Source organism: Oryctolagus cuniculus, chromosome 5 (genome assembly GCF_964237555.1).
Source record: "Oryctolagus cuniculus chromosome 5, mOryCun1.1, whole genome shotgun sequence".
Lineage (NCBI taxonomy): Eukaryota > Metazoa > Chordata > Mammalia > Lagomorpha > Leporidae > Oryctolagus > Oryctolagus cuniculus.
This window is the reverse complement of record NC_091436.1, coordinates 53,326,041-53,351,706: the sequence shown is the minus strand read 5'-3', so window position 1 is coordinate 53,351,706 and position 25,666 is coordinate 53,326,041. Positions and strand designations below refer to the sequence as shown.

Genomic DNA, 25,666 nt, shown 5'->3' with positions numbered 1-25,666 from the left:
CTCTCTAGCTCTAGCTCTAGCTCTTGCTCTCACTCTCTCCCTCCCCCTCCACCCCTTGCCTTTCAAGTAAATGAAAATAAATAAAAAGACATTTTCAAAAACATACCAGAGGGAATTGTCTCACAAAGTAATCTATTTGCAGCAAATGAGAACATGGGGGAATCATTTCCAAAATTATATCTTCCTGAACAGAAGAAGCAATTGTCTTTTGTATTCGGAGAAAATGAATATGCAGGTTCAGAAACATGAGTCAACATAGGTGGCATGATATGGGAATAAGACTCAAGCTCCTCCCTGTTGCTCCTCCGCGGGCTTGCGGGAGAAGGACAACAAACCAGATGCTGTTGTTTAAGTGAATGACTGCGTTGTGCGCTCAAGTTTGCTCCTGTGCTAACCACATTCTAACCGTGTTCCACTTGGTGTGTGTCCGCATTTTTGTTATTCTCTCGGCGCGTGGTGTGAGATGTCTGCGGCGCCTTGCGGCACATAAGCGAATCCCTCCGCACAGCTTCTATCTCGCCTTTATAGTCCTCTCCCACCAATCCGTGCTCTGCTGCCCACGTGCTGAGCACACTGTCCTCCAATCAGAGGTCGGATCAGGAATCAGCTAATTGACAAAGCAGCTGTGTAAGATTTGTTTACTCCCTCTCAGCTCCATATGGTGTGAGATCAGGCGCATAGAGTTAGTCTCAATAGTCTCAGTAGTCTAGTCTAGTCTCGGTAGTCTCAATACTTATTTCGCCATGTTGCGGGAGACGGGCCCTGCTCCCCACAGGGCCCTGCTCCCCACACTCCCTGAGATCTTGGCATTACAGTTAAGTGAAGGGTGGTCTTTGGATACTTCTTGAACCATTATCACAGCGTTGCTCTGAAGTAGGGTATGGTTCTGTTCAGTATGGCAGGGGACTGTATCTCTCCCTGGACTGTGACTAGAAACATGAAAAAAAATGGAAAATAGGTGCTTTTAGGATTTTGAGATAAAAGAAAGTAATAGTTAAGATTTTTTATGTATTCAAGGCAATAAACAGTGACAATATTTCTGTTTTAGTCTTATCCTGCCTATCATTCTTGAGGACATGAACAAAGGTCCATTTTTTTATCTTCTACCTGCTGAGCATGGACATAGGAACTGGTAGAATAGCAGAATTTTTCCCCAGCTAATCTAAGATGGATTTCCAGGTTACTAGATACAGTCCTGAGTTGCTTGTGTTCTTGTGTAACAAGCATCCATAACTTTATCCCCTCAACGCATTTAGTCACAAACTACTAGACAACAAAACATCTTTATCTATGAAGAGGCCAAAGACTAGAAAGAACTCAGTCATGCTGGAAAGAGTTTTGCTGATTCCATTCCAAATTTGCTCTGATATCTGGCAGATTTGTCTGTTAACTAGGAGACTTTTTCTACTAACCTTGTCTTACTCTCTTCTATAGCGTGACTAGCATTAACATAAAAACATTAAGACCTATTGGCTAAGGCATATACTCCCCCTTAGTCTGTTGAAAGATTCTCTAAGACCATTCTATTATGAAGTGCCATTTTATCGAAGGAATCAATAGATATTTGTAACACCATAATATCCAGGCCTGATTCATTGACTTTCATGGACACGATGGCAGTGACTATATTGTAAATGGTACCTATAACTATTGTTACCAATGACTTGGTGAGAGAGATTACACCCAGTAATAAGGAGCTCTAGGGGCTGGAGCTGTGGCATACTAGGTTAATCCTCCACCTGTGGCGCCAATATCCCATGTGGGCACCAGGCTCTATTCCTGGTTGCTCCTCTTCTGGTCTAGCTCTCTGCTGTGGCCCAGGAAAGAAGTGGAGGATGGCCCAAGTGCTTGGGCCCCTGCACCCGCATGGGAGACCAGGAAGAGGCACCTGGCTCCTGGCTTCGGATCGGCATAGCTCTGGCCGTTGCAGCCATTTTGGGGGTGAACCATCAGATGGAATACCTCTCTCTCTCTCACTGTCTGTAACTCTACCTGTAAAATGAATGAACAAAAAATCTTTTTAAAAAAAGGAGCTCTAATGCCCACTTTTTTCTTCCTGTTTTGATTGTAAGGTGGCACAGTTACACACCTGTATGTATTTAGGATCTACCTGTCCTACTGTCTAATACCCCAAAGCATGTTCAAGTCTGAGTATTGGGTTTGTCATCCCAAGGAGTTGTTAGGGGAGTGTACCTAGAAACATGAAGCCCTTTTCATGGCAAACCTTTCTGGGTTGGGGGTTATACAGATTTAGGTCTACAACACTTTCATTTTGTGATATCCAGTCCTATAATAGCCATGAAAAACTGCATGCAGGATATGTGCCAGTAGGTCATTTTTGGTGCTTATCTTTAAGGTGATTTAGCTTTTTTTTGTTTTTCAGGCATTCTTATAGGTGAGGCAATTTATTCCCATCACAATTTCAACTTCCTCAGTGTTATTACAATCCAGGTCTGTAATTTTAGTGGCACTGCAGATTTCCTGTTCCTGAGTCCTTTGTAGTAAACCAGAGTGACATTTCTGGGGTGAGGCATGAGTAGTTAAGTTATAATTTTTTCTTTTTTAAAAAGATTTATTTATTTATTTGAAAGTGAGAGTTACATGGAGAGAGGAGAGGCACAGAGAGAGACAGAGAGAGACAGAGAGAGACAGAGAGAGAGAGAGAGAGGGGTCTTCCATCCGATGGTTCATTCCCCAAATGGCCCCAAAGGCTGGAGCTGTGCCAATCCAAAGCCAGGAGCCAGGCACTTCCTCTGGGTCTCCCACCTGGGTGTAGGGGCCCAAGGACTTGGACCATCCTCCACTGCTTTCCCAGGCCATAGCAGAGAGCTGGACAGGAAGTGGAGCAGCCGGGTCTTGAACTGGCACCCATATGGGATGCCGGTGTTTCAGGCCAGGGCATTAACCCACTGCTCCACAGTGCTGGCCCCAAGTTATAATCTTTTCAAAAGTGAAGTTTCTAATTAAATATTTAGTTCAAAGAACAATGTTCGTGTGCCATGACAACTGCCCAGCTGAAAAGCATGTTTCTGAATGTCTCATATTCTAGGCACTTTAAAAGAAAGGATGTTGTAAGCTTGTTAAAAGTGTGGAGAAGCCATTGTTGAGTGCAGCAGGTTCAGCAGCAATGGTTAGAATTCTTGCTGCTTTGTTTCTAATCCAGTCCCCTGATAATGTGCCTGGGAAAGTCAGAAGATGGCCCAAGTACTTGTGCTTGGATGGAGTTCCTTGTTCCTGGCTTCAGCCTTAGTTGTTGTGACCATTTTGGGAGTGAATCAGTAGATAGAATCAATCTTTCTTAAGAAAAACAGTGTGGAACCTCCTTCTTGGTATGTTTTGTAATTTAGGGCTTCTATGAGTGGATTAAATAACTCCATTAAATGGGTAGCTTTCCTTTACTCACTGCAGGTTGCTGATGGTATCCTATGTAATATTATAAAAGGAATTAATCTGAATTGTGTTAACTACCTATTCTGCAGCAAACCATCCATTTAAATTTTAGTATTTCTACTGGGGGTAGAAATGAGTCATTTTAGCTTAAGCACTTGTGTACGGTTATCTCAGGTGGGGCACAGGTGAGTGTACATTTGAACACCATTAACAAAGATGTTAAGAAATGCAATTCCAAGTACAGGAGTGGAGCAGGATAGTGAGCCATAAAGTTTACTTATCCTTATGGGTTCACCAACACAGGTACTTCAGAAGAGAATGACAGGAAAATTGAGCTCCATCAGGTGTCTGTCTTGATTCATTTTGCTGTTCTCCTATGTGTGGTGATTCCATGTGTAGTAATTCCAGTTTGCAAGTCCCTCTAGTTTTATAAAGGAATGTGTGTTAATACCAGGGAGAGCCCTAACCTAACAGGATTTAACTGATTTTTTCTTCTCTATGGTGACCAGTTTTTCCCCATCTCAGAGTAAACCAAATCTCCAGGTTCACACGGGTAGAATTTGATGTCAGTAGACAGGTGTAGACAGCTTTTCTATCTATTGATTGTGTCTGCTACTTTCTTAGATTAATTAATGTTTGATTGACATGGAGCACTCTGACTCTGGATGGGCAAGAATTTGAATCTTTTGGGAATGATCTCCCATATGTCGTTTCAAAGGGGTTAAGCTAAAGTTTGCCTTCTGGAGCTGCACTTATCCAAATGAGTGAGGTTGGAAGTAGTTTTGGTCAGTTTTCCGGTGTCTCTTGACATGGGTAAGCCAGTTTGATTTAGGGTCTGATTGACCTGCTCATTTTTTTTTTTTTTTTACCTAGATGATTGAGTTTTCTCAGAAGGTAGCCTCTACTGAATTTGTAAGGCCTTGGCCACCTTAGGTGTTGTTTTTGATATAAAGACAGGACCATTGTCACTCTGAATGTATCTAAATAACCCCAAATGAGGAATTATCTCTTTTAACAACATTGAGGTTTTCTTTTCTTTTTTTAAATTTTAAGATATTCAAGTTTCATGTATACAGATTTAAGAACATAGTGATATTTCCCACCCTCCCCTCCTTCCTCTTTCCTCTCTGTGGGGAGCAACTGGGAGCAACTCGGACTAGACTAAGTTACTGGAATTAAGACTTATTCTATGCATCTGCTCTCCCACAATATGGCACTGGGAGAGGAGGAAACAGCTTCTACACAGCTGCCTCCAGTTCAACCAATAAACAGCAGGACCTGCTCCTGATTGGAGGAGAGCAGCGTACTCAGCGTGTGGGTAGCAGAGTTGGGATTGGCGGAAGAGGACTATAAAGGAGGAGAGAGACAACATGCACCGGGAACATCTATCTGAAGGAACACCTGTGCAGCCCCCGAGAGAGCCGGCCGGCGGTGTGCTGCTCCCCCGCGGAAGTGGGGAAAGTGGCAGGGGGAGCCGCCCTTCCACGGAGGTGGAAGGGTCGGTAGCCAACCCAGGAAGAACCAGCAGCAAACCTGGGGAGGGCCGAGCAGACGAAAGAACAACGCAGGGTCCTGTGTCGTTCCTCCACGAAGACGGGGAGCGACATAATGGTGCCGTGACTCGGATATGAAGCCTAGGCAGGGTTTAGTGTTGTTCCTCCATGAAGAGGGGGAGCGACACTCTCCTATCCCCACTCTTAATTTTTACAAAGATCTACTTTCAGTTTACTTAATGATGGTAAAGTTAATCCTACACTAAATAAAAGAGTTCAACAAATAGTATGAAGAAGAAAAAAAGCTCTAGCCATCCCACCTCCAGGATGCTGCCCAACTCAAAGAAATCAGCACCTGAAAGAATGATCTTACCCCCTGTGTTCATTGCAGAGCAATTCAAAATAGCTAAGATATGGAATCAACCCAAATGCCCTCAACTGTTGATTGAATAAAGAAATTATGGTACTTGATGCTTTTCTTGTAAAAACCAGATTTGGTGAACAGGACCACAGCATTTACATAAATGTGGCCCAGAAAGCAAGTGAGAAAAGAATCAAAGTTTAATCAAAGAATAAGATTGACAGACAGTCAGAGGTAGAGAACAGTAATTAGAGATGTGTTCCAATTTCTGAACTGAAATCGTGTTAGGTAAATTCAGTGGAGTGTGATTCTGATATCCTGTCTTTTGCAACAAATGGATGCAAGTTGAAACCATCATGCTTATGTAATAAAACAGTCTTGAAAAGACAAATATGTATTCCCTGATCTGTGGTAATTAATAGAGTACAAAAAATGTAATGTATATGATCAAAATTGACATTTTGAGGTTTGATTATTGTTTATAGTCCTTGTCTCTACTATTGAGGAATAGTGTTTTGTTTTTCTTATTACTATTTGTTGAATTCCTTATTTAGTGGAGGTTCAAGTTTATGATTATAAAATAAACTGAAAATATGTCATTGCAAAAAAGAAAAATATGAAATGAAGAAAGAAGGAGGGTGGGAACATGGATGGAAGGGAGGAGATGGTGGGAGTATCACTATGCTCCTAAATATGTATATATGAAATACATGACATTTGTTCATGTTGTATAAATAATAAAATTTTAAAATTAAAAATTAAAACGTATACTAAAAATACTAATGGAGACAGAGGGGATACAGAGAAAGTTGCCCTAATGCTGAAGAGAGTGGCAAGCACCCTCTCCATAGCTCATCAGGAGTAGCCCCAGTACTCTCAGGAGATAATCTCTTGATTAGCTTGGGAGTTGAGATAATCAAGTATAGAACCTAGATGTGAGAATATGAAGGCAAATCCAAAATTTAGAGATATTGACCTCTTTCAAAATTGGTTAACTAAGACCAGATGTTCATCCTGATATCTGCACAACGCTTAAAAAAATCCAAAAGCACCTGATTAGCAAATCTGAATCTTCATCCTCTTTTCCCTTCAAGAAGTTGAAGCCAAGGGGGTCCAGAAACACATTTAAGAGCCTGGCATTGTTGGGTAGCAAGCTAAGGTACTGCCTATGACACCAGCATCCCATATGAGCACCAGTCCGTCTTCCAGTTGTTCCACTTCTGATCCAGCTCCCTTCTAATGGCCTGGGAAAGCAACAGAAGATGGCCCAAGTGCTTAGGCCCCTGACACCCCCATAGGAGACCCAGAAGATCCTGGATCCTGGCTGCAGCTTGGCCTTGTCCTGACCATCTTAGGCATTTGAGGAGTGAACCAGCGGGTGCAAGATCTCTCTTGCTTTCTTCCTCTGCTCTGTAACTCTGTCTTTCAAATAAATAAAATAAATTTTTAAAAAACGAGTTGTCATTTGACATTTTTCCAAGGAAGACATAAAAGTGGCCAACAGATTTCTTAAAAGGTGCTCAACACAACTAATCATAAGAGAAGAGCAAATTATTTTGGTTATTTTCCAAAAGACAAAAGATAACAACTATTGTAAGGATGTAGAGAAAAAGGAATTCACATACATTGTTGATGGCAGTGTAGATTGGTACAGCCATTAATGAAAAATAAAATAAAATAGGCAATTAAAAATAGAACTACAATACAAACGAACAGTCCCTATTCTGAATATATAGTTATGCCCAAAGAGAGATGAAACCACCACCTTTAAAGAAACCTGCACATCCATGTTCATTGCAGCATTATTCACAATAACCAAGATATGGAAAAAATCTAAATATCGATTGGTAAATGAATAGCAAATGAATATGCAATATGCATATATATGTATATATGGAATATTATACAGCTTTTAAAAAGGAGATCCTGCCATTTGACACAATATGGACAGTCTTGGAAGACATTATGCTAAGTGAAATAAGCCAGACACAGAAACAAAAAATATTGCAAGACTCATTTCACTGTGGAATACATTTTTTAGAAAAAGCTCAAACACATAGAGAATGAAATTGTTTGCTATAAACTGGAGTGGGGGTGGGGGAGTTCAGGGAAATGGGGAGAATTAAGTCAAAGAAAACAAAATAGGAAATACATGGGATGAATAAAATTAGGCATCTAATGTACCACCTGAGGACTAATGTTAATAAATTGTATTACATTATAGGATTTTGCTAAATAGTGGATTTGAGCTGCTCTTGTGACAGAAATGTACCTGTGAGATGACAGATGAATTAATCTGCTTCACTATAGTAACAATTTTAACTGTACATACCCTATGACATTAGGTTGTGAACTTCAAATATAAATAACAAGATTTGTTTTTTAAAGAAGAGTTCCTATTTGATGAAATTCAAAGTTCAAGGCAGTTTTTGCTTTTGAAAGTTGTTGTTTTCATTTAATGAAAGACCTAAGACTGCTAACAGCAGTGGCAATATGCATGGGGGAGGAAACCACTTAATATGGTGATAGTCTACTAATAGAAGTATTGTTCAAAGCAACTCTGGTGGATAGTGCTCCTTGATTTTCTTTCCAAAGCAGCATTTAGCATTGACCTTTATCTTTTATTGGGCAAATGTTATACTACATTTTAGCAAGGCCATATTGAAAATTTCTCTAGTTTTCTTTACTTATTGTTTAGAGCATGTTGTTTGTCATTATTATTCTCCCATGTTAGCTGTGTGGTGATGTTAAAAACAATCACTGCATTGCAATTATACACCTTAGACATAATATATAAAAACTTTTTCATAAAGAAGTTAGTGTCTGTGTTACCCATATTCTTCTAGAATCAATTGCCTTTTATTCTATATATTTCCATGTTTTCAGGAAAAATATTTCTCAGTATTCTCTACTCCATACATATTTTGCATACAGCAGACATAGCATAACAATATGTTCAGTAAGTGAATTACCTGTTTTCAAAAATTTCTACTTTTTAGAAAACAGTAGTAAAATTTCTTTGTTTGTAATTTCCAAAAAGAAATCTTAGGAAGAACGAGAATTTCCTAGTAGATTCCCCAGAAGTTACGCAATATTTTCTCCAAAATATTACCCATATTCTACAACTGTCTTCACATTTGTCTATATAATTGTCATTTTTCCTTATCTCTTTCAAGTTGAAATCTTAGAGACAGTTTAATACCTAGTGTACATTTTATATAAATATTAGCATCTAGGGGCCGGCACTGTGGCAGGTAAAGCTACCACCTGCAGTGCCCTCATACCATATGGGCGCTGGTTCAAGACCCCGGCTACTTCACTTCTGATCCAGCTCTCTGCCGTGGCCTGGTAAAGCAGTAGAAGATGGCCCAAGTCCTTGGACCCCTGCACCCACATGGAAGACTAGGAAGAAACTCCTGGGTCCTGGCTTCAGATTAGCACAGCTCCCGCTATTGTGGCTAATTGGGGAGTGAACCAGAAAGAGAGTGAACCTCTCTTTCTCCCTCTCTCCCTCTCTCTCTTTGCCTCTCCTTCTCTCTCAGTGTAACTCTGACTTTCAAATAAATAAGTAAATCTTAAAAAAAAAAAAAAAAGATTAGCATCTAACAGCCACATCTGCCCAAGGCCAGGCCCCACTGTATCTCAGAAAGAGCCTTCCCATTGAAGGTAATGCTTTAGGCCTGCCTGGTAGCCAATATGTGTAGCTAAAGGAGTATTAGGAATTCAAAGTCTAAAAACTCTAGAAACTCTAGATAGGTTACAGAAAGAGAATATCAAACACCATCCTCCATTCAATAAGATTGAAGATAACATGTCCATTCTGACAACATTTTCTTGATTTTTCCAGGATATGGCTGAATGAATAAAACATCAAAAGTGTAGAATACTTATGCTAGTTTTACCCACATGCTATTTTACTGTAACTGGATTTAAAGGGTGAAGTATGCATTTTGTAGGGAGGAAATAAATGGCACATTCAAACTGAGTAATTGAGGAAAATTTAACAAAGAGATTATGGAGGAAGGTATGAACAATGTGAAGAAAACCACAATATCACAAAATTAGTAAGAAGAGCTGGTTGCTATTATCCTACTCCACTCATAAACATGAAGGTCTAACTAGGTGAAGAAGTTACCAGAACTCAGAGACAGAAAGAGCAATTGGAGCCTCAGATTTTGATAAAAATGATGATGCAGCCAATTCACAACAACCTTGTAGGGAAGAATTTATGGAAATAAATGCCCAGAGCTTCACTATTCTGCCATCTCTTATCTATTCCCTTACCTCAATTTGCCCACACCTACCTATAAATCATTGGTAAAGGAAGTTTACTGAAGCATGTCAGAGTACCAGGACACAAATGCAGGATGGAGAAGGCATTTATCTCAGACAGTACAGAAAGCTAAAATCTGCATTTCTCCAAATCACTGTTTCTTCCAATACAGTGCAGACAAACTATAGAAGCTGGGGTAAGTATGTGAGTTGGTTCTAACAGATGTGATTCTCATCAAAAGCTAAACATTATCTTCCACTGTCTGTCACCAGCTTCAGGGGTGGAGAGAGCTAAAGCAGCAGGAACAGTACAGTGCAGCAGCAGTGGCCATTTCTTGCTTCTAGAATGTTTTTTCCCTAAAACCAAAAGTCATGTTTTGTACTTCTCCAAAGTTTATTTTTATGCTTTTAATACCTAGAAGGGTTTCTGCTTTCTTGAATACAACTTTGATATCAGATTAGGCATTTCTCTGACTCAGGGAATTTTCAAACACAAATAAAGTTAATTTTTCCACTGTCTTGTTATTTTCTTTCTTTTTATTTTTAAAAGATTTATTTATTTGAAAGTCAGGGAGAGAGAGAGAGAGAGAGATCTTCCATTATCTGGTTCATTTCCCAGATGAGGCACAACAGCCAGGGCTGGCCCAGGAGCAAGGAGTTTTATCCAGGTCTCCTACTTGAATGGCAGGGGCCCAACCTCATGGGCCATCTTCTGCTGCTTTTCCCAGGCTCATTAGCAGGAAGCTGGATAGAAAGTAGAGCAGCTGGGACACAAATTGACACCCACATTGGATGCTGGCATTGTAGGTAGCGGTTTTACCTGCTGTGCCACAATGCTGGCCCCTCCAATATTATTTTAAATCTTTTTAGTTGTTAACATCCATGAATTCCTAGAAAGTCTGTTATTAAATCAAAGACTTTTTTAAAAAAAATATTTATTTATTTATTTATTTGAAATAGTTACACAGAGAGAGAAGGAGAGGGAGAGACAGAGCAAGAGAGAGCGAGCGAGTTCACTCCTCAATTGGCTGCAACAGCCAGAACTGTGCCAATCTGAAGCCAGGAGCCAGGAGCTTCTTCTGAGTCTCGCACGTGAGTGCAGGGACCCAAGGACTTGGGTCATCTTGTACTGCTTTCCAAGGCCATAGCAGAGAGCTTGATTGGAAGTGGAGCAGCTAGGTCTTGAACTGGTGCCCATATGGGATGCCAGCACTGCAGGCAGCAGCTTTACCCACTATGCCACAGTGCCAGCCCCAACATCTTTGGTCTACTAGGGAAGTCCTATAGGTCCATTAAATAAAAGAACAAAGATATCTACAGATGTATTTATTAAGCCTCTGTAAAATATACTTAAATCAGCCAAACTGAACATCTATGATACTAAAGCCCTTCATGAGTAATGTGGTGAACTGTTGTAGATAAAAGAAGGGAAATCATGTTTTGGATATAATTGCTCAGGTAAATGCTCATAAAAGTCCTTCTCTATTGAGGTCTCCAAATGTTATTATATCAGGTAGGATGACTCACCCTCTTCATGTCAGTATCTTCTGTTGCTATCTTGGAGATCAATAGGATCATATGTATACTGGCCACAGGTCCAATTATATGGACTTAACCCTCCTGAGGATGATTATATATGGCCCTGATGAGTGCTAAATTTCCAACAGTAAGCATCCCCACTCTGATGTCAAGCTAGAGATGATCATTTAGTTCCTTTATGGAAAGTTGAGTACATTTTACTGACTACAAATGCTGCAGGTATCCAATTTTGTGCCCCAAATGTGCTCAAAGATAGCAATTTGTCCTCATTGAAAGAAATATATTCTTAGGATATGGATTTACATTCTTTTTTTTACAGGCAGAGTTAAACAGTGAGAGAGAGAGAGAGACAGAGAGAAAGGTCTTCCTTTCCATTGGTTCACCCCCCAAATGGCCACCACGGCCAGCGCGCTGTGCCAATCTGAAGCCAGGAGCCAGGTGCTTCCTCCTGGTCTCGCATGTGGGTGCAGGGCCCAAGCACTTGGGCCATCCTCCACTGCCCTCCCAGGGCACAGCAGAGAGCTGGACTGGAAGAGGAGCAACCAGGACAGAATCTGGTGCCCCAACCAGGACTGGAACCCAGGGTGCCGGCGCCGCAGGCAGAGGATTAGCCAAGTGAGCCAAGGCACCGGCCTGGATTTACATTCTTGATCCTTCATTTTCTAACAGTTTTATATCTGTGCATTTCCAGTATTGCTATGTATCACCATGGCTGCCCATTCAAAATTTACAGTGAATGAGGGATAGAAATAGCCCAATGTCCGTGGAATTCATTCATCATATTATGAAGTAGGCCACCCAGAAGCAACTACCCTTAAAAAGTGGAGGAATTATCTATTGAAATAATTTCTTTTGCCTTTTAGCATATATCTTGTGAGATTATCAGTATCCTATTGGATACAGGTATTCTCTCATGTGACCTCATGCAAAAATACTCTTTGATTGATTATGCCACAGGAAAATACAGTATATACTTCTTCTTTTTTCTTTTTTTCTTTTTTTTTAACTTTTATTTAATGAATATAAATTTCCAAAGTACAGAATATTGATTACAATGACTTCCCCCCCATAACATCCCTCCAACCCGCAACCCTCCCCTTATCCACTCCCTCTCCCCTTCCATTCATGTCAAAATTCATTTTTGATTCTCTTTATATACAGAAGATCAGTTTAGCATACATTAAGTAAAGATTTCAACAGTTTGCTCCTGCACAAAAACATAAAGTGAAAAATACTGTTTGAGTACTAGTTATAGCATTAAATCTCAATGTACAGCACACTAAGGACAAAGATCCTACATGAGGAGTAAGTGCACAGTGACTCCTGTTGTTGACTTAACAAATTGACACTCTTGTTTATGGCATCAGTAATCACCCTAGGCTTGTCATGAGCTGCCAAGGCTATGGTAGCCCCCTGGGTTCACTGACTCTGATCATTTTTAGACAAGGCAATGGTCAAAGTGGAAGTTCTCTCCTCCCTTCAGAGAAAGGTACCTCCTTCTTTGATGACCCATTCTTTCCACTGGGATCTCACTCGTGGAGATCTTTCATTTAGGTTTTTTTTTCCCAGAGTGCCTTGGCTTTCCTTTCCATGCCTGAAATACTCTCATGGGCATTTCAGCCGGATCTGCATGCCTTAAGGGCTGATTATGAGGCCAGAGTGCTGTTAGGACATTTGCCATTCTATGGGTCTGCTGTGTATCTCACTTCCCATGTTGGACCATTCTCTCCCTTTTTTATTCTATCAGCTAGAATTTGCAGACACTATTCTTGTTTATGTGATCCCTTTGGTTCTTAGTCCTATCATTACGATCAATTGTGAACAGAAATTGATCACTGGGACTAGTGAGATGGCATTGGTACATGCCACCTCGATGGGATTGAATTGGAATCCCCTGGTATGTTTCTAACTCTACCATTTGAGGTAAGTCAGCTTGAGCATGTCCCGAATTGCACATCTCTTCCCTCTCTTATTCCCACTCTTATATTTAACAGCGATCACTTTTCAGTTGTTTCAGCACTTAAGAAGAATTGTGTATTGATTACAGTATTCAACCAAAAGTATTAAGTAGAACAAATACTTCTTGTTCTCCCACAGTCAGAGTACATAAATCAAAAACTCATGGTAGAGTAGGAATAACAACCCTCAAGAATAAACCTAATGGTCAATCCATCAACATTTTTGATACCCTAACTTCATGTCTATGGTGTTATATAGATTTAAAAAACAGATGTTTACACTAAGGGACTAAAAAATAATTCTACTTAACAAGAATGTGAGACTTCCAGCTGGCTTTTTCTGTCTTCTCATGACACTGGGTAAATAGGTCAGGAATAAAAAGGCAGGCACAGTATTGTGCAAATAGATTTGGTTGATCCTAATTATCAAGAAATATGATTGCTTTCTCCTGATGACAGCAGAGAGATGAATGGCACCTAGAAATGGTGACTGGTAAGGACATGAAGATAGAATCATCAAAGGGGCCGGTGCCACGGCTCACTAGGCTAATCCTCTGCCTTGTGGCGCTGGCACACCAGGTTCTAGTCCCGGTCGGGGCGCCGGATTCTCTCCTGGTTGCCCCTCTTCCAGGCCAGCTCTCTACTGTGGCCAGGGAGTGCAGTGGAGGATGGCCCATGTACTTGGGCCCTACACCACATGGGAGACCAGGATAAGTACCTGGCTCCTGCCATCAGATCAGCGCGGTGCGCCGGCCACAGTGTGCCAGCCGCGGCGGCCATTGGAGGGTGAACCAACAGCAAAGGAAGACCTTTCTCTCTGTCTCTCTCTCTCTCACTGTCCACTCTGCCTGTCAAAAAATAATAATAATAATAAAAAAGAATCACCAAAGGCTCAGATGTATGATGATTGATCACCTAGAAGAGAAAGGTCAGCAACTACCCAAATATTAACTGATGGGAAACAAATCTCAATGGTAGTAGACAAATGATAGTTTTGAACTGATGGTCCTATTAGGGCTATAGTTTCTACCTATATGCTTCTTTGCAGTATGTTTATGTATTTTTATTTATTAAATATATTTATTTATTCAATGAATTTATCTTTTCAGGCTTATTATTACCCCCTCTTGTTTTTAGAGTGCAGGTTGTTGAGTTTTTGGTTTGGTTTTTTATTTTATTTTTATTTTTATTCATGTAAAGGAAAAAATTTATAGTATTTCATATATATAGTTTCACTTCCCACCTTACCCTCTCTCCCTCTCTCAATCTTACCCTCCTTCCTTCCTTTCTTATTTTTCTTTTAATTTTTACAATGACATACTTTCAGTTTACTTTATAATCACAAGTCTCCACTAAATAAAAAATCTAGTAAATAGTAAGCATAAAAATCAGTGTTCCTCAAGAGTATAGACAAGATTACAAACAATCACCAAATCTCAAAGTGTCAATTTCATTCATATACAGGTTGTTGAGTTTATATTTCATTTCTTAATTTGCAGGATATTAAGACAGGATGAGACAGAACTCAAGATAAGTGGATATCATCCCAAGATCTTGGAGATGCATGTCTTTTAGAGTTGTTTCACTTAGGGGAGTGAGGAGCATATGACACTATAGTAACTGTGATAATTTCCTTTATGGAATTAAAAACATGGGCAAAGCAAGTGTATTTTAGATGGTAATGGCAATTTGTGAGATTTAGTTATTTATTTATTCATCACTACTTTTTTATATTTTCCTGATATGGCTTAAATTTATATTTAAAACAAATTTTTATTAATAATTATACATGTTAGTACATGTGACTTTTTACATGCATACAGTTCACACTGATTAAATTGGTGCAATAAACTTTTTCTCCTATTTGTCATCACTTAATGATTAGAACCTTGGTGTTCCTCTCTTATTTTCTCAGACTATGTATAGTCTTCTTTATGTCTCACAGCAACAGGAATGTGGCTGCTATCATTAAACTATAGTGTTATAAGAACTCAATTCTGTGGGGTATGAGGACACACTTTTGGAAGCCTAAATTCACTAAAAAGTCATACCAATACCTCCATAAACAGTTGCAACTAGACAATTGTGACATTTATAGACACTGTAACACATAGACACAGTGACACTGATTACTGCTAAAAAAAAATCTTTTGGAGTTAACACTTCTTGCTTCACCCAGAATCAAAGCCAAAGCCACCATCCAGCTGACACTTCATGTCCATCTCAATTAAAAACTCCTTTCCAATGAAAGTTAATGATCCAAGGAAACTCAATAGAAGCAAGATAATAAGTATAGACAATTCAAAGAAATGAAGAAAACAATGTCTAATAATAATGAAAAATTTCAACAAAGAGAAGTATTTTCAAAAGAATAAATCACAAATTTTGGAGCTGAAAACTTCAACCAATGAAATAAAAAATAAAATTTAGTATAGATCCAGAAAGAATTTATAATCTTGGACTGAGTCTTTTGAAATATCCCGTTCAGACAAAAATAAAGAAAAAAATAATTAGAGAATGAAGAAAGATTATGAGACTTATGTAATAACATTAAGTGAACAAATATTTGCATTATGGAGATATCAAAAGGAGAAGAGAAGAAAAAAGCCATTAAGGAACTATTTAATGAAATAATAGCCAAAAGCTTCCCAACTCTTGAAAGAGATATGGAATTCTACACAAAAGAAGTCCAAAGAATGGCAATCAGATTGAACCAAAAACGATATTCTCCAAAACATATTTAGGCCAAATTGTCAAAAGTGAAAGAGAAAGAGAAGATACTAAAGACAATGAGAGAAAAACATCAGGTTGAAAGAAACTCCATTAGACTAATTATCAGACTTCTCAGAAAGTAACCTTACAGGTCAGAAGAGGATGGGATGATATATTCAAGGTTTTGAAGGAAAAAAACTGTCAACAAAGAATACTTACTCAGCAAAACTATCCTTTATAAATGAAGGAGAAACTTGTTTTTTTCCATATGAGCAAAAACAGGGAATTTTTTCCTTTTTTTAGTTATTTATTTATTTTTATTTATATAAAGAGAGCAGATCTCAAGTATAGTATATATACAATTGTAAGCACATAATGTTACTTCTCACCATTTCTCCCTACCTTTTTCCCTGCTTCTACCTCCTTTTATTTTTTCATTTAAATTTTGTGATAATATACTTTCAATTTACTTTATAATCACAGTCTCAATCATCCACTAAAGAATTCAACAAGTAGAAAGTGGAAAGACTACTATTCTGCAGTAGTATTGGCCAGGACAATAAACAATATTCAAATCTTAAGATGTCAAGTCATCATCAGACCAGTCTTATAAAAAATGCTTAGGGGAGTCCTACATTAAAAGTAGAAGGAATATGGGGCTGGCACTGTGGTGCGTATAAGGTTAAAGTCCTGGCCTGAGGCACCTGCATCCCATATTGGCGCTGGTTCTAGTCCTGGCTGCTCCTCTTCCAATCCAGCTCTCTGCTATGGCCTGGGAAAGCAGTAGAGGATAGCCCAAGTCCTTGGGCCCCTGCACCTGCGTGGGAGATCCGGAAGAAGCTCCTGGCTCCTGGTTTTGGATTGGCTGTTGAAGCCAACTGGGGAATGAATCAGCGGATGGAAGACCTCTCTCTCTGTCTCTACCTCTCTCTGTAAATCTTTAAAAACAAAAGTAGAAGGAATAGAACAACTATTATTAAAACACATGAAAATACAAAACTACCAACACAGCTGATTACACAAAAGAGAAAGAGACTTAAGCTTTACCAAGACAGAAAACTACAAAACATAATAAAAAATAAAAGAGGAAGAAAGAAACAAAGAACATATAAAACAGTAAGTAAGCAATAAATGAAATGACAGGAGTTAGTTTTTACCTATAAATATTAACATTGAACATAGGTGGATTAAGTTTCTTAGTCAAAAGTTGGGGCAGATGTTTGGCCTAGGAATAAAGATCTCAGTAGAGTCAGAGAAAGTTTAATCTTTGATAAGATTCAAGATCCCCTCATGATAAAACCTCGCAACAATTAAGCTGCAGAATGAATATGCTTCAAAATAATAAAGGATATAAACAACAAACAACCTGTCACTATCATGTTTAAAGGGAAAAGCTGAAAAATTTTTCACTAAGATCTAAAACAAGGCAAAGATGCCCACCATCGTTATTCTTACTCTACACAGTATTGTAAACCTTAACAAGAAAAATTATGGAAGAGAAATAAATAGAAGTCCTCCAAGTTGAAAAAGAGAATGTAAAGATAACCATGTTTGCAGATGATATGATTTTGGTGAACACGCCACCAAAAACCTCTTCCAACTGATAAAATTAAGTTTCAGGATATGGTAGGTTTTATGGTCATAAACCCAAAACTGTTGGATCTGGAAGGGATCTTAACCACATCCCATGGGGTGAGTGGAGGTTCCCTGAGTTTTCGAGGACCGATAATCATAATCATGGAGTCATTATCCAGGTCTCACTGGGCAAATGCAGGTTGCACACTGGCAGCTGTGGACCTGGAGCACAGCCCAGAAATTGCAGGGCACAGAATCCTACATCCTACTGGCTTGCAAGGATGACTGCAGGCTTGTGCCCAAACCATCCAGAGCCCTGAGCAGTGAGATGTGGAGGGGGACTCCCTTAGGTCTCGCCATGGCATGGATATCAGTTGCTTATCAGAGTTGACCCCAGGAAGCAGAGATTAACTTCCTCAGATCCTACAGAATGAGCAAGCATGACTCCAGGACTTATGCATAGCAATTCGCAGAACCCTGTGAAGGTCACTGGTTCTGAGGACTTCTGCCTACTGGCCCCTAAAACAGAATGGAATCTATTAGTGTCTGTGCTGTAGCAGCTCAGATCTGGGGCTTGTGAGAGAGCAATGTGGGTTCCTTTTCTAGGGAAAAGCAGTCACTTGGACCTCAGTCAGCTTCCCACATGATTTCCACACTGGCTTGAAAGCCTTTGATGACTGTGTGATACTCCCATAATTAGGGCTGCCAGCCTACAGCAATGGTTAGGGTTACTGAGCTTTCTTACTTCCTTTTCCCCAGTAAGTTGGAGTTCTTTAACCAGGAGTCAAGGTAGCAGTGGCGGGATATTTTGTTCCTCCTTTGTTCTAGCTTTTCGAGTCTCTATTGTTTGTGTTCCTCATTGCTTCTTTTTAAAGACATATTTATCTGTTCATTTATTTATTTGAAAGGCATAATGACAGTGATGGAAGACAAACAGGGGGAGCAGAGGGGAGAGAGAGAGAGAGAGAGAGAGAGAGAGAGAGAGAGAGAGAGAAAGAGATGTCTTCCATCTGCTGGTTCACTCCCCAAAATGGCCTCAATAGGCAAGTCTGGGCTGGGCCAATGCCAGGAGCTAACAACTTCATCCCAGTCTCCAACATAGGTGGCACATGCCCAAACACTTGGGCTGTCATCTGTTGCTTGCATAGGTGCATTAGGAGGAAGGTGGATGGGAAGCAGAGTAGCCAGAATTCCAACTGGCACTCAGATACGGGATGCTGGCATCACAACCAGCAACTTAACCCACTGTACCACAATGCCAGCCCCATCCCATCACTTGCTTTCTGAAGTTTTTCCTTGGTAAATCTCCTGTAAATGTAGTTCTTCCTTGGTGGTTCTGGCTCCTCTCTGTGGCAGAAGTGAATACAAGGAACTTGTATTCAACCATATTTGAGATGTTCTTCACTCAGGTACCCAAGCAAATCACTTTCTTATTTGGAGAAATCTCTCACTGTATGAATCTTTAGAAAAATGAAGGATAAAAAAATAGAGTTTCCTATTTTCTATTATCTGACAGCCAAAGTGTGTGCTTAAGACCAGAATTTAACCAGTCCAACATTCCTACATTCAGACTTTAAGTGAATAGACTAACCATATCATTACAGCCATGGGATTTGACAGTGGTAGTTGTTTACAATTGCTGTGCTGTACATACAACACAAACAGACCATGTGGTTCTGCTGGCTAGTTCCTGGAGTGCCCTTTGGTTCCTGCCCAACTTGCGCTTATTCCTTTAGTATTATGATTTCAAGAAGCCTCCTGGTAAACTTGTATTTTCCTTTTTACTTAGGTCAGGAAACATGGCTTCCTCTGCAGGTTACAAAGAAGCCAGCTCTATCTTCAAAATGCAAACTCTCTGAGAATAAATTGTCATATGGCAAATAAATTGTCATCTTTTTATACATGAAGAAACTGAAGTGCAGAAATATTAAGTAGTTTGCTCACAGTGCTGGTAAGTGAAGAACACCAAATCTTAATTCCAACAGCTGCCTGTACAAGTCATTATGCAATTCATAGTACAATTCGTTATAGTTTGCTAAACCATGTGGTATACAGTTTCCACAAAAAAAAAAAAAAAACACAGAAAATTGCTTCTTCCATTGAGTAAATTGGTCTTTTTCAGAACCCATAACACTTTCCATACTATATATTGAACAAATTAGTAAATATTACCTTGGAGTTACTGTTTTAGTGGTAACAGTGTCTGATCTCTCCTATGTTTTACTCTGAGCGTCTCATTAAGCCTAGTCATTTCTTGAAGTTAAGCAATGAACTTTTTTAAGTCACAAGGCCAAGCACAAAACAAATGCATAGTAAGCATCTGTTGACATATTTACCTTTGCTTCTCTTCATCAAAGTAATTTTAATTTCCTGTGTTAGTCTATCTTTATTGCAAATTAGTTTGGGCCATAGTTCCAATAATAGAAAAGACTTCTCATAGCTATATCATCATCTAACGGTCCCTAGGAAAAATCTCCCTTGAAGTTCATGCCCACTTATCTCAAGTGGGTCCTTAGACTCCTTCTCACGAACACTTGTTTCCCTTGTTCATCCCATAATGGTCCCTTCCGGATGTTTTTTCACACGTCTGTTCTTTCCTCACATTTAGCTACTGACCTTGGTTCCATTTTGTAAGAAGACCAAGAACGTCAGATGAGAATTTCTGAAGATCCCATCACAACATCAATCCACCTATTTGCATATGTGCTCATATCTTTTGTCTTTCCAGTTCTTACTGTGAATGAGTTATCCATGCTCCTTTCTATGACAAATCATTCCACTTCTCCAAAGCCTATCTTCTTCATTTATTTCAAGAAATCATTCTAGCAACTGAACTCTTCATCTTACACAAAGTTTCCCACTTTTTAAATTAGCATCACCAATTTACAGCTATGCTAAATAATACAATACCTTCTCCTCACATTTCGTTCCAGTAATATCTCTGTTTCTCCATTAGTTCAGTTTGCTTGCTTGTTTGATTGATTTTTTGATTTTTTAAAAACTTTTAAAAATTATTTTGTGAATACCAACAGACTCATTCTGAAGTTTATGAAAAAAAAAAAAAAGACCCAAAATAGCTAGCACAATGTTGAAAAAGACTGACACTATTCAATGTCAAGACTTGTTATAAAGCTACAGTTATCAAGACTATATAGTATTTGTGAAAGAAGACACATAGGTCAATGAAACAGAGTAGTCTAGAAACAGACCTATACAAATATAGCAGACTGATCTTTGACAAAGCAGCTAAGGAAATTTACCAAAGAAAGAACGGTTTGATTTTTTTTTTGACGCATGCAGCTTAAACAATCCATCTGCTAAAAAGTAAATTGTCACAAAGTCCTTAAACTTTTAACAAAAAATAACTTGAAATAGATTATAGAACTAATTATAAAATGCAATATAAAATTATAAAATGTATAGATAAAATATAGGAGAACATCTTGGTGACTTGAGGTCTGATGTGGAATTGTTAGATAGAACTCACAAAAGTATAGTCCACTAAAAAATGATATTAAACTTTATTCAAATTAAAAGATTCCACTGTGAATAAAATGCACTGTTTAAAAAAAATCAAAAGATGGGGGCAGTGTTGTGGTACAGAGGATAAAGCTGTCCACTGCAGTGCATGCATTCCATATGGGTGCCAGTTGGAATCCTGCCTACTCCATTTCCCATTCAGCTCTCTGCTAAGGCCTGAGAAAGCAGCAGAAGATGGCCCAAGTCCTTGAGCCCCTATACCCGTGTGGGATGCCAGAAAAGGTTCCTGGCTCCTGGCTTCAGCTTCAGATCGGCCCAGCCCCAACCATTGCAGCCACTTGGGGAATGAACCAGCGGATGGAAGGCCTCTCTCTCTCTCTCTCTCTCTCTCTCTCTCTCTGTCTCCCTGTCTCTGTCTCTCCCTCTCTCTGTAACTCTGCCTTTCAAATAAATAAATAAATGATCCATCAAGTAACAGAAAGACATAAAGGAAATGTAAATGTATGCTGCTAAGTTAAAGAAGCTAATCTTACATAACAGCTTGCTATAGAATTTCAATTACATGACACTCTGGAAAAGGCAAAATTATACAATTGATAAAGATACCTGCTGGGGTTTGTGGATAGAGAAAGAGTTGAATATGAAAGAAACAAAATTTTTAGAATATAGTGAAATTTCTTTGTATGATACTATAATTTTGACAATATACTTTGTCAAATTTCATAAACTTTACCAAAAAAATACTTGGCCTTAATATATGCAAATTTTTATAAAACGTTTTGGAGGTTAATAATTTCATGGGAAGAATACAGAGTGTGACAATAGAATTCATTTGTATTACAGAAATATGAAATCACCTCATGGAAGGGAGTGAGTAGAAAGGTGTTATCTAAATAATTTTGAAATGAGTGGAATATGTAAGAGTAAAAGCTGAGGGAATTTACACATATTTGTATAACAAATTCTGCATGCAACTATTTCTATCTCCATTAAGGTGCTCACAAACCCATAATGACTTTGAAAAAATGATTAATTAAATTAATAAATAGGGAAGAGGAAACAAATCTCCCATGCAGAATAACTCCAAAAATCTATGAAGATACTAAACCCTCAGGGAGAGACTGCATTATTTTCTATTCCTTAAAGTGAAAGCTCTACATAGTGACTTCCACCCAAAGAGAACAATATAGCAAGGAGAGAAATGAGTAACTTTACAGTAGAAAATTGTGAGAAATCATACACCTTAGCAATGTAACCCTGACTAGCATTAATGGATTTATCCTGTTGATGGTATGTACTCTTGATACCATGTGATGATCGTAACAGTTTATCTCAGAGGTCTTCCTCCTATACACCCATAACTCCAGTGTAGCCAAGAAAAATTCTAATAGTAGTCATTCAGTACTCTCCCCCAAAATTGTCAAGATCATAAAAAATAAGAAAAGTTTGACAAATTATCAGTCTAGATGAGCCTAAGGAGACATGACAACTAGTATAATATGACACACTGGATGGAATCCTGGAAGAAAAAAAGGTATTAGGTAAAAACTAAGGTAATCTGGGGCCAACACTGTGGCATAGCAGGTAAAACTGTTGCCTGTGGAGTCAGCATTCCATATGGATGCTGGTTCAAGTCCCAGCTGCTCCACTTCCAATCCAACTCCCTGTTAATATGCCTGGGTAAGCAGCAGAAGATAGTCCAAGTCCTTGGACCCCCGCAGCCATGTGGGAAACTCAGAGGAAACTCCTGGCTCATAGCTTCAGATCAGCCTAACTCATTGCAGCCGTTTGGGGGAGTGAATCAGCAGATGGAAATCTCTCCCTCTCTCTATCTCTGTAACTCTGCTTTTCAAATAAATAAATAATTTTTTTAAAAAATTTAAGGTAATCAATGTAGTATGGATTTTAGTTAATAATATATCAATATTGGAATTAATTATAGCAAATGTACCATACAAATTGACAGTGTTAATGTAAATGGAAATCATATGCAAGTGTGTGGAAATTGCATAAAAGTTAAAACATTTCAAAAACTAAATTATATTTTAAAAAATCAAACAAAATGCGTAGATTGGTAAAAAAAAATCTAATTTAAAATATATGTCATCAGACTGTGGTAGACTACCCCTTTAGTTGTAAGTAGTAACACTTAGTTACTCTCCCTTATTTAATTTGACTGCATTATCTGACTCAGTGACTTCCATTATCAGTGATGTCACACCCACGTGAATAATCAGTGCAATTTGCTAATTTCTCTCCATCTTCTGACTTGCAAAGATATTTCTTTCTTTCTCTCTATCCAAGCCATCCACTCTAGAGTCATATCTTTGACATTGCCATCACCAATGAAACAAGATCTCCAAAACATCCATTTCAAATATACCAACTATGTACCTCCATGCCTGTCATTCCAACTCTCCTACACTAGAACTCCTACTCAACTGACCCCTTGTTCTCATTTAGATCCCCAATCCACTAAATCTACCATTTTTTCAACGGGTAAAACAACTTTATGTTACTCTCACCAGCTTAAATTCTAGCTCTCCCATGAGAAAATCTTTAATTCCCACACTTGCTCTCCTTCCATCAGTCTGCTGTGCCAAAAGTCTAAAACAAGTAATCCTATCTACCCATTTCTTTCCTGCATCAACAGCTAAATATTGCTGTGAAAATAACAGAAAACTCATCTCACTTACTTTAAAACTGTGACCCACCTATCTCAAGTGTAAATATTGTACCAATTAATTGTACAGTATTTAACTAGAATTTTTAAAATTTTCTACTCTCCAAATACACTATTTTATTGTTTATTCTCTCTTCTCAAATTTCCTACATTCCCTATGTCTTATTTATCTTTGGTTGTCATGTGTTTCATTCTTTGCCAGTATCATTAAGATTTAGCCACACTGGTCTTTCTGATCCTTGACCACAGAAATCCATTTCAGACTTTGTGATTTACAGTCATTTTCTCTGCCTGGAAAGCTCCCTTCTCCAAAAGGCTGATACCCAAATGTTAAGGTCTCAACTTTGATGGCAACTCTTTAAATGAGCCTTTAAAAGTAGTCATTAAATCTCTGTCACATCACACAATTTTACTTCTCTCTATAGAACCAATTACTATTTGAGAGTCCTTTTATATTATTGGTTTACTTACTTGTTATTCATCTCCTGGCTCTAGAAACATAAGTTCTGGCCAGCGCCACGACTCACTAGGCTAATCCTCCACCTGTGGAGCTGGCACCCTGGGTTCTAGTCCTGGTTGGGGTGCCGGATTCTATCCCGGTTGCTCCTCTTCCAGTCCAGCTCTCTGCTGTGGCCCGGGAAGGCAGTGGAGGATGGCCCTGCACCCACATGGGAGACCAGGAGGAAGCACCTGGCTCCAGGATTTGGATCAGCGCAGTGCGCCAGCTGCAACGCGCTGCCACTTGGGGGGTGAACCAACGGAAAAGGAAGACCTTTCTCTCTGTCCCTCTCTCTCACTGTCTAACTCTGCGTGTCAAAAAAAAAAAAAAAAAAAAAAAAAAAAAAAAAAAAAAAAAAAAAAAAAAAAAAAAAGAAAGAAAGAAAAAAAATTAAGTTCTGTGATAGCAGAGGTCTTGTCTGACTTGTTTACCTATATGGACCTAAAGCAGAATTGGCACATTTAATATATTCAGTAAAGAATTTTGAATGAATACATGAAAGAAGTTACCATGTATATTTGAATGATCAGATTCCTCAAGAAATAAACTATGAGATAGATATTACTGTGCAAAAGTTTATTAACAGGAAGCAGGCCTGGGCAAGGGGGAGAAGTTGGCTGTATTAATAGTCACAACATAGTTCTCTCTACAGAGACAGCTAAACCTTGGGTGACCCTTCATGGTTGTCATAAGTTGGGACAGAGGGGCCAGGAGTTAGAATCTCTTTTCTCCCTTGTATCAAACAACCACTGGATACAGTCCCCGGGAAGAAGACCAAAGGTTCTTTTCAGCTGAAGCCAGTTTCCAAGGATGGCTGATGGAGAGGGCTAAGGGCCATCAACTGGCAGTACTTTCAGCAGCTGCAGGGGATAAGCCCCTCTCTCCTGAACAGGAACTTGCACCACATATATTCATTTTTTCCCATTAGTCCTGAGAGTGCTCCTCTGCTCATTTGTAGAGCTCTTTTCCTGGAGGATCCTTTTCTGGAGGGCCCTTTTGCTGGAGGACTTTTTTCTGGAGGGCTCTTTTCCTGGTAGAAACAAAGAGAAAGACTGTGGGCCAGCTATAGCCCTTTCTGATGCAGTTGTTCTGTGAGCAACAAATGATACTCATAACTTCTTCCTCTAATACCTACTTTTTAGTTTCCTCTTCGTCTTCCTTTTTCTCGTCTTTATTTACCTGGAGGGAAATGGCAAATCCTTAAGTTATGGGTATCTGAGGTTATTGCATTTGTTCATTATTGTCAAAATTAGGCAAAGAGTACCCAAATACACTTAACCTAAGGGGATCTCTGGGATGCCAAATATATTCTTCTCTGCGATCACTGTGCAGCAGCAGCTTAACTTCCTCCCGGTAAATTCCCAGGGTAGATTACAGTATTCATGAAAGTAAATTATGCCTGCCAGGATAACAGCTCCTCCTCTTTTCTGCTGTTCCTTGGCATGAGGAACACCAAATGCCTGGGAGAAGCCAAAGCTTAAATTTCAGTGGGATTTTTGCTGAGTCCTCTGTTGGATGCATTCCCTCTTTGTGAACTGGGATCTTACATGACAAATAACAAAATAGATGCAACTAGAAACCATTATGATTAGTGACATAAGCCAGCTTTCAAAAGACAAATATTTTATATTTTCTGATATTTTGTAATTTATATAGAATAAAAAAAGGATAGAAATCAAAGAGACATCTTGTGATATGATTATT

The 25,666-nt window shown here is 39.0% G+C and overlaps 1 long non-coding RNA gene across 1 annotated transcript in view; it reads left to right on the top strand.

The window, feature by feature from the left end:
* The window catches only part of LOC108175389 (uncharacterized), a 51,364-nt gene that overhangs the window by 3,443 nt on the left and 22,255 nt on the right, over positions 1–25,666 (top strand). The window contains exon 2 of the long non-coding RNA XR_517984.4: positions 19,090–19,251. This is a non-coding gene — a long non-coding RNA (uncharacterized lncRNA). The remainder of the gene's footprint in view (positions 1–19,089; positions 19,252–25,666) is intronic.